The 13,361-nt window shown below is 45.8% G+C and overlaps 1 pseudogene; it reads left to right on the top strand.

The window, feature by feature from the left end:
- LOC144790752 (uncharacterized) overlaps positions 1 to 7,860 on the top strand; it is a 107,000-nt pseudogene extending 99,140 nt beyond the window's left edge.
- Positions 7,861 to 13,361: the final 5,501 nt, after the last annotated feature.

Genomic DNA, 13,361 nt, shown 5'->3' with positions numbered 1-13,361 from the left:
CTTCCTAAAAGCAAGAAGGCTGGTAGCCTGTCTCAAGGGCAGTGGTAGTTCGTTCCAGGCCCGCGGGACCAGGTAGCGAAAAGACCGGCCTCCCATTCTTGCACGCCTAATGGCAGGGACCGTCATTTTGGACAGACAAGTTGACCTCAGGGTCCTGCTGGGTTGGTAAAAGAAAAGGCGTTTCCCAATATACTTGGGACCTACGCCATGTAGAGCTTTGAAAGCCAGTGTCAGGCTTTTGAAAAGGATCCTCTTTGAAGTAGGTAGCCAGTGCAAGGTGTTAAGTAATACAGTGGCACCTGCTCTTCTCGGGAGTCCATAGATGGCTCGGGCTGCCGAGTTCTGTACTACTTGCAAACGGGTCAAAAGATACTTCGGTAGACCTAAAAAAAGGACGTTTGCGTAGTCTAATCGTGATCCAATCAGTGCCTGAACAATTATTTTCCTATGGTGAAGTGACACCAAAGGAAGGAACTTTCTCAGCATCCGCAGAATGCCGAAACACTTCCCTGAAAGGCACGAGATATGTGGCCCAAAAGACAGATCGCTGTCCACTATCACTCCAAGGTTCTTGGCCTTGAAGGACACACTGTCAAGAGGAAACATATCCTGTGGCCACCAGGATTTCCAATTTGGCTCGGGGGCGCATCCAAAGAAGAGCAGCTCAGACTTGTCGGAGTTGCACTTCAAGCCATGACACCTAAACCACTCAAAAACCGCTCCTAGGCATTCCCTAATCTGTATGCCATCAAACATCCCGCCCCTGTCGCATGTGAACAGGAGCTGGGTATCATCGGCGTAGGATATGATCTGGGCGCCAAAGGACTCCGCTACCACCGCCAGAGGGGCCATAAAGATGTTAAAAAGCATGGGGCTAAGAATGGACCCCTGTGGGACCCCTACCTCTAGCGGTGTCATGTCAGCGGAGAAAGGGGGCGCCCAGATCATTTGCCGGCGGCCGGCCAGAAAGGATTTGAACCAGTTCCACACCGTTCCACGAAGGCCACATTCCCAGAGTCTTAAAAGGAGGCCCTTGTGAGGAACGGTGTCGAAAGCCGCCGACAAATCAAGCATAACTAACATGGCCTTTCCCCCAGAGTCGAGCACCTCCCTGATGGCATCAGTGACCTCGAGTAAGGCCGTCTCCGTGCTAAAATTAGCACGGAAACCAGATTGTGATGCGTGCAAAAGTTCGTTTCCTTCGAAGAAACTGGAAATCGACCTATGCACATATCTCTCGGTCACTTTCGCCAATGCAGGGAGGAGGGAGATTGGCCTGTAGTTAGCATGAAGGAGGGGATCTAGGGCAGGTTTTGTGAGCAGTGGTATGACCCTGGCGCGCTTCCATGCCTGCGGAACCACACCTGTAGACAGGGAGGAATTCAGAAGAGGGTTCAGCAGAGCATTTAAGGCTGGTGCCACTTTTCCCAGATATTTAGCCGGGCACAGGTCTAATGGTGAGCCAGATTTCAAGCCTGACAGAAGATCCAAAGATGTATTGAGGCACATAGGGGGAAATTCAAAAAGAAAAGGGCCCTGCCCCACCGGAGAGGATAAAGAGGATGGAAGGCTCAGATCCAACTGTGGACAAGAATAAGAAAGGGAGGCCTGAATGGTTGTAATTTTATTAACAAAGAAGGTGGCTAGTTGTTTTATCCAGGGTTCTGAATGTGTATGAATAGGGGTACACATGGCAGAAGATGTAAAATCCTGGACCACTTTAAAAATCTCTTTGCAGGTATTCTCAGCCTCATCAATTCGTCGCTCTAGATAGGTCTTTTTTGCTTCCCAGATCGACTTATGGTAAGCTCTGGTTACTGCTCTAAATTTCAGTCTTTCTGATGGGTCATAGACCCGCCTCCAAGCTCTCTCAGCCTTCTTACAGTCCTGACGTAGCATCCTCAACTGGGGAGTAAACCACGGGGCCGACGCTCTTCTCTCACCTGATTTAACCTTCTTCTCGGGGATTTAGGTCTCAAATCTGGCCATAAGCCATTTTTGGAAGAGAACAAGGTTCTCCTCCAAGTGGCCCAGAAGAGGACATGGAAAACTAATGAGAGCCTCAGATAGCATATCCACCGAGAGCAAATGAAAAGGCCACGAAGTCCGCGTGGCATCTGTTGAAGGTCTCACCCGTGTAAGGGCGGTGATGAGTAAAGAAAAGGTAATTAAAAAATGGTCAGACCATAGTACAGGCTGTGAGGGAAATACGCTGATAGGTTTCATTGAAAAAACCTGATCCAGGGTATGTCCCTTGTTGTGGGTTGGTCCTTGTATAAACGGTACCAACCCTAGCGGAGCCGTAATATCACCGAGTTTCATGGCATCAGTGTCAAGTTTGTTATCCATATGGACATTAAGATCCCCAAGTAGGATACAGTGTTCTGATCTAAGGCATGGAACTGAGAGTGCTACTTGTAGTTCGTCAAAAAAAGGCCCAGTGGGTCCCGGCGTTCTATACAAAAGAATCCCGGTACAAGCCTGAAGGGGAGAGAGGTGAAGGGTAAAACCAAGGGCTTCACATCCCTGAATATTCTCTACCGGAAAGGTCGAGCAGGGAATGTTTTTGTTCACAATAAGTGCTACTCCTCCTCCTCTGCCCGATACTCTATCCCTCCTGAAGATGTTATAATCCGGAAGGATGGCATTAGCCAGGTCAGGGGCAGAGCAGTCGCCCAGCCAGGTCTCTGTAAGGAATAAGCATGATATATTAGAATTCTGCAGCAGGTTCCAGATATTAAGGGAATGACAGTTCAGAGACCTGGTATTAAGAAGAAGACACTGAAAGTGAGCAGATATATTAGCCTGCAGGGGTCCATTGGGGTCCGGAAAACGCCAACCACACTCCGAGCAGCCTTTTCTAAGAGCCCGGCCGCCAGGAAAAATATGATGGCAAAGGCCTTGGGGGAGGCGTAGGGTAAGAAGATCTGCCGAAGTATAAGTAATCATACTTACAGAACAGCCCAAAAGTGCGACAGACAAAAATAAGAAGTCAGCCGTCCTGCCCCGTCCGCCACCGAGACGCTGGCGAGCGCAGACGGGTAGGACTCTGGCGCGACTCAGGCGCAGGTAAGGCGCATCCCCTGCACGTCACCGCTGCGCGTTGAAGAAAGTGGAGCTTTAAGTAGGCCGGCGCTGCCTGTAGGTCCAAGCGCCGAGACCCGCACCAAGATGGCGGCGTCTGGCTTCAAAGAGCTGTCCCAATATGGCGCTCCCACACCTACCCTAAATCGGATCCGCAAAATAGCGGCGAGTATGGTTGTAATTTTAAGTGCAAGTGAGGGGCCGCTGCGACACTGTTTTTAAAAAACAGGGTAAAACCAACTAAGGATGCAAAATAAATACAGAACAGGAGATTTTAAAATAGAGCAGAAGCGCTCGCAGAACGCGCGACTATCCTGCAGCAGCAGCGCTATGCAGCCACTCTGCCTGAGGACACCTTTTCCAGGCTGCCCCCGCTTCTGGTTCCGCCTTAAGTAGGCCGGCACTGCCTGTAGGTCCAAGCGCCGAGACCCGCACCAAGATGGCGGCGTCTGGCTCCAAAGAGCTGTCCCAATATGGCGCTCCCACACCTACCCTAAATCGGATCCGCAAAATAGCGGCGAGTATGGTTGTATTTTAAGTGCAAGTGAGGGGCCGCTGCGGCACTGTTTTTAAAAAAACAGGGTAAAACCAACTAAGGATGCAAAATAAATACAGAACATGAGATTTTAAAATAGAGCAGAAGCGCTCGCAGAACGCGCGACTATCCTGCAGCAGCAGCGCTATGCAGCCACTCTGCCTGAGGACACCTTTTCCAGGCTGCCCCCGCTTCTGGTTCCGCCTTAAGTAGGCCGGCGCTGCCTGTAGGTCCAAGCGCCGAGACCTGCACCAAGATGGCGGCGTCTGGCTTCAAAGAGCTATCCCAATATGGCGCTCCCACACCTACCCTAAATCGGATCCGCAAAATAGCGGCGAGTATGGTTGTAATTTTAAGTGCAAGTGAGGGGCCGCTGCGGCACTGTTTTTAAAAAACAATATTAGGTACATACAAAATCTTCCAGATATTCTGAGTTGTGGAGAAAAACTCTTGGTCACGCCCTGACTGGGAATCAAATGAGTTCTACTCTTAGTTCAACTGTCATTAGAATTGGGAATCAATCTACTTCCACTCTTAATTTGACTATCATCACTCCTCATGTCACCCTTATTTAGACTGTCCCCATTCCGCATCTCAGGTTCAACCACATGGCACTTGACCAACTTCCTTGCATTCCACCATTTTCCCTCCAATAATACTTTATCCCCTCCCCACATCACTGATCTTTTTTGGAACAAGACCACCTGGAATAACCCTTCCCTTGACTTTCTCTACGTGTTCTATCCCCATGACTTTGTCCCCATTGAATTATGTATTTGTACATAGGTATCCTGGTAGTCACTGACCTTCTTTACCAATGACTCCAGATCCACTTTATCCTTAACTGTACTTTCCATCCACAGAGGGACATCAGTAGTACATGCTACTCTTCATTTCAATAGGAAAAATTAAGTTTCACCGGTGATGGTGGCTTGGTTCTATAAGTACATGACATATTTTTTAATTATTTTTTGCATTCCAACCTTGTACACAAAGCCAATGGTACACATTCACTCAATGCTCGCTTGAACCTTTTCACTAGACCATTTTCCCCAGGGTGATACACAGCGGTGCGATAATGTTTGATACCTTCCATCTTTAGAAAATTAGTGAATTCCGTTGACATAAATTGTGCGCTATAGTCCAATACCAAAATTTCAGGAAAATCATCTCTCCTGAAAATCTCTTCACAGAAAGAAATTACAGGATTTTCATTGATCTCTCCCATGAATGCCACCTTCGGCCACTTAGAAAATGAATCTATTAATACCATAGCATATCTATTTTCTTATCCTAAGCTATCAAACTGCCCACAAATATCAATGGCTAACTTTTCCCAGGCTTGCTTGGTAAAAGCAGTAGTGGCAATGTGAGTTTTTGCGACAATATGTGACTTTTCACTGCAGGTACATTTATACAATCCATCACAAATCTATCGACATTTCCATTCTTTCCCGGTCACCAAAATCGATACGTGCCCTGTGTTTCATGGTTCCATGGTTTCATGGCAGAAATTCCCTCATGACCTTCGTGCAATAATTTAAACAATCGGCGATGCAATCCTTCTGGAAACAGTAGTCTGTCTCTCCTCCTAACAAAGCAAACAAAAGGAGATGATGGATGGAGCGCTGAAATTTTCAGACACTCACCCTCAGTAAGGAATCTGGTTTGAATCCATCATTGTTCTTTAGCTCACTTCACCACCCCACTTTAGACCCAGCCATATGCAAATCAGTCTTGACCCTGTTCCTCATGTGAACAATCCAGCCCGAACTGCTAAGCCAGGTCTTCCCAGGACCGGAACCAGGCACCCTGGGACCGGTTTCAGTGTAACATCCCTCATCAGCCAGGATAGCTTGAATCCAGTGGCAAAGTGAGCTAAAGAACAATGATGGATTCAACCCAGATCTGTGACTGGGGGTGAGTGTCTGATGAAACGTTTTAGTGCTCCATCCATCATCTCCTTGTGTTTTCTCTCCTCCTAACAATCGCATTCAATACTGAAAGCTCACCCCATACAGGTAAGTATTCACTCAGATTTTCTCTTTCATCGTTACCTAATCCTAAACCTCTCTGTCATTTCAGAATCAATTTCACAGGCTGGTCTTCCAACAACTTTTGTTTCCATTCATCCTCCCATATATCTCCCTTGCTTGTTTCACTTACTTCCACCACCACCCATACCTAATTTTCAAAACTCTCGTCCATGGTAGCCTTGACAAACAATCTGCACTGATGTTTTTGCTACCTCATACATAGCATATTGTGAATGTGAATTCTTGCAGTCTATACAACCACTAGGCTACACAAGGTGTCACCTTGCCAGCACCCTTTGTGATTAACAAGCCAATTTATGGTTTCTGGTCAGCTCGTGATTCAAACTGGTTTCCCCAAACATATGTCCAAAAGTATTGTACACCCCACCAACATGCCGAGAGTTGTTTCTCAATTGTGGAGTAAGTGGACTCAGCTCCTTTTAACATATGGGATGCAAATGTCATCGCTCTTTCACACCCCTTACCCTCCTGCATTGACACATCATCCAACCCGTACACACTGGCATCAGTGACTACTATGGTTTTGTTGTTATGGTTGAAAGGTTTTAACATCAGTGCTTCACTAATAGATTTCTTAACAACCTGCTTGCAGAACATGTACCTTTTCAGCAAAGTTTCTAACAAACTTGGAATAACATTTTGATAATCCTAAAAAGGACCTCAAGTGCCCCTTGTCTTGTGGGGCAGGCGCCATTTCCATTGCCTTAACTAATTTCTCTTTCGGTTAAATATCATCACAAGATAGTGTATGTCCTAGGTTCTCTACTACGCTTGCCTCAAATTTGCATTTTTCCAAAGCAATTGTTAGTCATGCTTGCTCCAACTTCAACAATACCTCCTCCAATTTGGCAACACGTTCTCTCTTGTCACTTCCCCTCAAAAAATGTCATCTTGAAAGCATAAGATGTTTGAAAATCCACTCAGCACACCCTGCATGGCCGTCTGAAACACTGTAGAAGCAGATGGCAATCAAAAGGGCATGCGTATGAATTGACACGTTCCTTCAGGTGTAATAAATGATGTTAGGTGCTTGGACTTGGCATGCAGATGTATCTGGTGGTATGTGCTGGACAAATCTAACGTGGAGTAACATTTTGCCCCTCTTACACTCATTATCATCTCGCTGATGAGGGGAAGGGGGTGACAATCTACCCATATGCAATTGTTCAAGTCCCTCAAGTAGACATACATTCATATATTGCCCTTAGCCTTCTTGGCAAGTACAATAGTGCTAAGCCATTCTGAGGGCCTCAATGGGCTCAATGACTCTGGCCTTGCACAAACAATCCAGGCATAAACATCAGTAAAAATGCTCTACTCCATGTTTGGAAGGATCTGGAATTGGCGCCATCAGATAGGAAGAAGAGATATCTCTTCAAGGTACCCTAGAAAGATGACCTAAGAAGCTGTGCAAACTACAGGGCGATAACTCTTTTTTCAACCCCAAGTAAAGTGTTCAACAGAGTCATCCCTAATAGTATAAAAGAATATGTTGACGCTCAGTTGTGAGTCCAGCAAGCTGACTTCTGCAAAGTTAGGTCCTAAACAGACCAGATTGCAACACTGTGCATCATCTTTGAGCAGTCGATGGAATGGAACTCACCTCTCTATATCAACTTCATCAACTATGAGAAGGCATTCAACAGTGTGGACATAGAGACCTTTTGGAAACTTCTCTGCCACTACGGTGTGCCAGACAAACTCATAAGAATCTTCAGGAACTCTTATGTGGGAATGTCCCACAAGATAGTCCATGGAGTACAACTCATGGAAACCTTGCAAGTGAGGATGGGAGTCCACCAGGATTGTTTGCTTTTGTCTTTTCCCTTCCTGCTTGCCATTGACTGGATCATGAAGACATCCACAGCAAGGAGCAAAACTGGGATCCAGTGGACACTTTGGGTGCAGCTTGACGGTCTGGGCTTTGCAGACAAACCTGACCCTAACCTCTCACACCCATCTGCAGATGCATGGGAAGACTGACAATGTGGCAGCCACATCAGCACAACTCAGCCTCAACATCCACAGGGAAAAACCAAGATTTGTAAGGCTAACAAGACCAGCACAACAGCAGTCAATTTTGCAGGTGATGCACTGGAAGAGGTTAAAGCATTCATCTACCTGGGCAGTGTCATAGACAAGCAAGGAGGCACATATGCCAATGTCAAGGCAAGAATCAGCTAAGCAAGGGCTGCCTTCATTCAGCTGAAGAAGATCTGGAGCTCCAAGGACCTAACGCTACAAACAAAGATAAGGAATTCAGTCCTTTTATATGAAGTAGAAATTTGGGGGACAACAGTGACCACCATCAACAAGTTCCAGACCTTTATCAACACCTGTCTGAAGAAAGTCCTCCAACTCCCTTGGCCAGTCATCGTCAGCAGCAACTATGGCAGCAGACTTTCCAACTCCCTGCTCATGAAGAAATCAGGAAGAAGATGCTGGAGCTGAATGGGTCACACCCTCTGCAAGCCTGCATCAAACACCAACAGGCATGCCCTAACTCTTATCCCTCAAGGTGAAAGGAAAAAAGGAAGGCCAAGAAATACCTGGTGCTGAGGCCTCGAGGCTGGCTGCAAGAAGATGGGTTACACTAGCAGTTAGATAAAAAGAAAAGCCCCAGGGCAAAGATGGCTGGAGAGTCCTGGTTGATGATCTACATCCCAGGAGGGGTAGTAGGCATAAGTAATTAAGTAAGCAAGACGTCATTTAAGCTGTCACCCATACAACAATCAATTAAACCATAAAATAATCAATGTGTCAAAATTAGCTTTTTCAGTGTTAGACCCTCCCTGGACACACTTCAGTGACTCCACATAGAATACATTGGAAGAGTAAAAAAAATCTGGACACGGTCATTTCATATATTTTTATTGCAGGTTAGTTCAGTGCTCTTCACCAAAGGGCTATGCCCACGCACCAATAGTGGAAGGGATGGAATGAGGTTAGGACTTGGAATAAGGGAAAGGGGATTTGGGGCTATGTTTGAAGAGTATTTCAGTATTCCAAGAAATGTATGTCTTAACACACAAAAACACCGCTATTTTCCCCTGAAATAATTACTAGAATGCCTAATGGGCATATGACCTGTTTTGAAAATGCAAGCATGGGCCCACACACTTCAAAGTGTCTGGTGAATCTTGAATCAAAGTTTCCCTCAGTGCTAGGCTTCTTTCTAGATAGTTCTTAGGAATATGCAGCATCAAGTAAAAATGGAGTGAGTTACAGAGGTGACAGATGACAGGAGATAACAATAAGATACTTAAGTGATGAGACTGACTAAGACTGGCATTGGATATGACCTATTGAGGTTAAACTCTGTTGCTTCCTCACAAAACCTTGAGTGGAGTGATCAGCACAGGAAAATTACAGTACCCGTGACTCTCCACTACAATCCTGAGGAATCGGAGATGGGGTCAAGACCTCTTGGGTGAAAAGAGGGAGCTTACCCCACTGTCAAAACAGTGCCATCCCTTCTGAAGCTACATATTAGACGAGACACTTGGAAAGTCACCAAACAGATGATTAAACATGTCAAGTCATACTGGGCCGAACCATTATGCTTAGATTGAATCTCTAAAGCTAGGTGACCTTGGAGTTAAAGCACAGTGGGGCAAGTGTAAAGGGTGCAGTAACTAATTCCTTTTATGCATACTTCTTTTCATCTTTTTCTCTTTTCCTCCCTGCGCTTCCTTGCTTTCAAATTACCAGATGTCATCACGTTGTTATTAGATATTTCCTTCTAGATAACTTGCACACTAGAGGTTTACATTTTGATCAGGAAAGGGACAGTTTGGATAGATAATTAGTGGTTGTTGTTAATTGTTAATGTTGGCAGACCTCACATGCCTTTATAGCTATAGATACTTTTATCAATCACTCAATCATTTATTCGGTATAAAGAACAGTAGACCATAAAGGTGCATAAAAAATATTGCACATAACTATAAACACACATAGAAGATTAAAATCATTGTACAATGAAGAATATTTTAAAAGTGTTAAAAACTGTTAAATTACAAGACAAACCCATCAGTTAATACATCAGATATCCAAGCAAGCCGAGCAGCATGACCCTAAAATTACGAAGGAATATTGCATGCAGCTATGAACACACAATCAGAATTAAAATAAGCAAAAAGTTAGGAAGGTGTTTGGCAAGATGCACAGGGGGCATTCAGAATTTCAAAAGTGATATATCAGAAAATTCATCAGACATCGGAAATCTAAAAAGGGAACCTAGGATGCGAAAACAGAAATAAATTGCAGAACACTAATACAAAATAGAGGATAGAAGCTGCAATTTAAGCACCAAGACGGGGGATAAAGAGAGGGCAAAGACCTAAGATAGGGTCCGCCATATGCTCCTCCTATCCCCCGTTAAATAAGCCCTATGCTTCTACCAAGTTTAGTACACTGAACCGCACTGCGCCTAAAGTTCTGTCGGGCTATCCCAACATGTGGGTCGATTCCGATCCGGTAAAATCCCCGTCCGTACGAATCGTATCCGGAGCCGTTTCCGTACGACTCGTACAGATGCCGTACGACCGGACGATTCCGATCCCGATCGGCCGACCCGGACGCGATTCGTACGGTACACGTCGATTCGTACGGAAAAGTGCACGATCACCTACACACCGTACGGCGCGTACCCCCCATGATCGCAGGGGTACGCGCCGTACCCCTGTGGTCATGCGGGGTACGTGCCGTACACCCAGCGTACATGGGGTACGTGCCGTACACCCACTGTACATGGGGTACGGTGCATACCCCATGTATGCTGGGTGTACGGCACGTACCCCGCATGACCACAGGGGTACGGCGCGTACCCCTGCGATCATGGGGGGTACGTGCCATACCCGGGGGGGGTCCTTCCGTACCTGTTTCGGCGCGAACTCTGCGTTTACGACTGTTTTCGGCTCCCGTAGGAAAAGGGTCGTACGGCGCGTACCCGACACGGATCGTACTTGCTGGGTCGTAAAAACGTGCCGCGATGTCGCGTACTGCGGGTTCCGAGTGAGATTCGTACGGAGATTTGAGTCGTACGGAGTCCTGTACGACTCGTACGGAGTTCGGCACCTAGTACGGATCGTACTTCATCGTACGTACGGGACGTCTACAGATACGATTCGTACGGGGAAAAAACTCTCCGTACGACCATTCGAAGCGCATTTTACCGGATCGGAATCGACAGTGTGTCTAGTCCTAATCGCTGCTTTCAGGAAGGCACAAACGGAGAAAACAAATTCAGGGGAGCACAAGGATTGTAAGTGAAGGAGAGCCGGACTGCAGCGGCGAAGGACTAGCCTCCATAATAGGGGAATCAAAAAGTGCAGTAGTGCTATACTGTGCAAAGTGCAGAAAAAAATAAAGTGCAACAAATAGTGTACAGTGAGATTATTGCAGGGACAACAGGAGACCATATTCCCTACAGAATCAAAAGAATGTTTAAAAAAGAGATACCAGTAGATTGTACCAGCTCGGAAGCGAAAACGTAAGAACCGCTCCCATCTGGTCAATTCAGGGCCAAATACAGCTGGAGTCGTCATTATAAAGGAGATTGCAGTATTGCAACACCAAGGGTTTAGAAAGCTCAGATATTAACCTAATATTTGCTCAGTGAGCCTTAAATATTGATTTCACCTCGGAATTGGCATTATTGGGAATGTGGCTGGGTACAGAGTACCACCAGGGTAGGCTGAAGGAGCCGAAAGTGTCTTGTAAATAGCTCTGCCATGGTATAGAGGAAGCCTTGTACAATGTCTTGCAGTCGAATATATTGTCCTTACATTATTACAGATGCCAACCCATAATAAAAGCGGCACCATCTGAATTGTATCCTCAATAAAACCCTGGTTTAGCTCGAAGTGCATGATGAGGGTGGAGGTGGATAGTGGTGCGCTTAAAAGCCTTCAGAGAAAGCAGTTTTCCTCTGCCTGAATGGAGCCGCACTTGCTAAAATCCCAAACTCCCGCTCCGTAAGTAGCCACACTAATACATTGGGAGTTAAAGACTTTCAAAGGTGGAGACAGTGTGCCCCTTATTTGTGGTGTGATGAAGTAGATTACTGTGCCTGCAATTTTGCTTAACTTAGTACAAAACTGAATACAATTGGGATTCCATGACCCTGAGGAATTATAATTGAATCCCAGGTGAACAAAATGTTCAACTGACGTCAGAACATGCCCGTTAATACTGATTCATTTGGGCTGCAGGACATGATGTGCGACTTAGAATAATTAGTATTAACATTCGGTTTATGCATAAAGGAAACAAAACAATCCACCTGATGTCTCAGGGCTTTTGGGGTTAGGGCCAACAATACTGCATTGTCCGCGTATAACAGAGCAGGAGCTGGGGAGTCTGCAATTCTAGGTATGTCTCTGTGGGTAGAGGCTAGAGCTGGTAAACCATTAATATATACAATGAATAAAATAGGTGCCAATATGCAACCCTGTCTCACCCCACTCTGTAAGCTATAGTCAGGAGAAAGTTCCCCAAGCAAAGTTAAATGGATCCGTGCAGTAAGGTCCAAGTGCAGACAATATAAAAAGTTCACATGGGGTGGATCTACACCTTCATCCAGCAACATTAACCAAAGTTTGGTTCAGTCCACTAAATCAAAGGCAGTGGATACATCATAACAGCTAGATATATGGGGGTGCACTTGGCCTTAGTATATTTGGAGATTGTCAAATCCAGATTCAGCCATTGTTCGTTCATACCAAATTTAGGTTGAAACCCAAATTGAAATTGGGAAAGTATATCAGCTGCCCAATCCACCAGACTGTCGTAGATGGCTCGGCCAATGATTTTAATCATGCTATCAATGAGCGAAATTGGTCGGTAACACTTGGGCGACGATCGGTCTACCTTTTTGAATATGGGGACTATTGTCACAAAAGACCACTAAGGAGGGATAGAAAGAGATAGGGAAGTGTTAAACGTATTCGTAATGAGTAGGCCCCACAATTTGGGCATGGATTTCATCAGGTCTATTGGTACCCTGTCTGGGCCTGGGGTTTTACCCCTTACTGTGCAGGATGGTCGACTCAACTTCCTCCAAAGTTAGCAAAAGTGGGGACGAAATCTGCAATGCGATGTGAAGAAGAGTGGTCTGGATTGGATATTCCACAGTGTGGTAAATATAGGCAAAGTGAGTAACTCAATCCGCACAAGATATTATTTTGGAGAGGGGGATTAGTGGGAGAATTCTTGGACCGTATTAATTTTACTGCATCCCAAAGGAGTTTTGTTGACACTGTGCTGGATTTCGTTTTTGCTGGTTTAGATGCTTTGGGCACTTTGCCACTGCTGATCAGTGCCAAAGTGCAAGTGCTCCCTGTATACATTATTATTGTAATTGGTTATCCATGATTGGTATAGTTTGTTTTACCAGTAGGTCCCTAGTAATGTGCACTGCGTGTGCAGGGCTGGTAATTCAAATGCTACTAGTGGGCCTGCAGCACTGATTGTGCCACTCACATGAGTAGCCTCAAAGAGATGTCTCAGGCCTGCCACCGCAGTGCCTGGGTGCAGTTTGCTAACTGCCATGTTGTCCTGGTCAGTGTACACACTTGCCGGGCCTAACCCTTCCCTTTTCTTACACATTGGACAACCCTATGGTAGGCCCAAGGTACCCCCCTGGGCAGGGTGCAGTGTATGTGAAAGGTAGGACATGTATC

Source organism: Lissotriton helveticus, chromosome 11, assembly GCF_964261635.1.
Source record: "Lissotriton helveticus chromosome 11, aLisHel1.1, whole genome shotgun sequence".
Lineage (NCBI taxonomy): Eukaryota > Metazoa > Chordata > Amphibia > Caudata > Salamandridae > Lissotriton > Lissotriton helveticus.
This window is presented reverse-complemented; position numbering and strand designations above follow the sequence as displayed.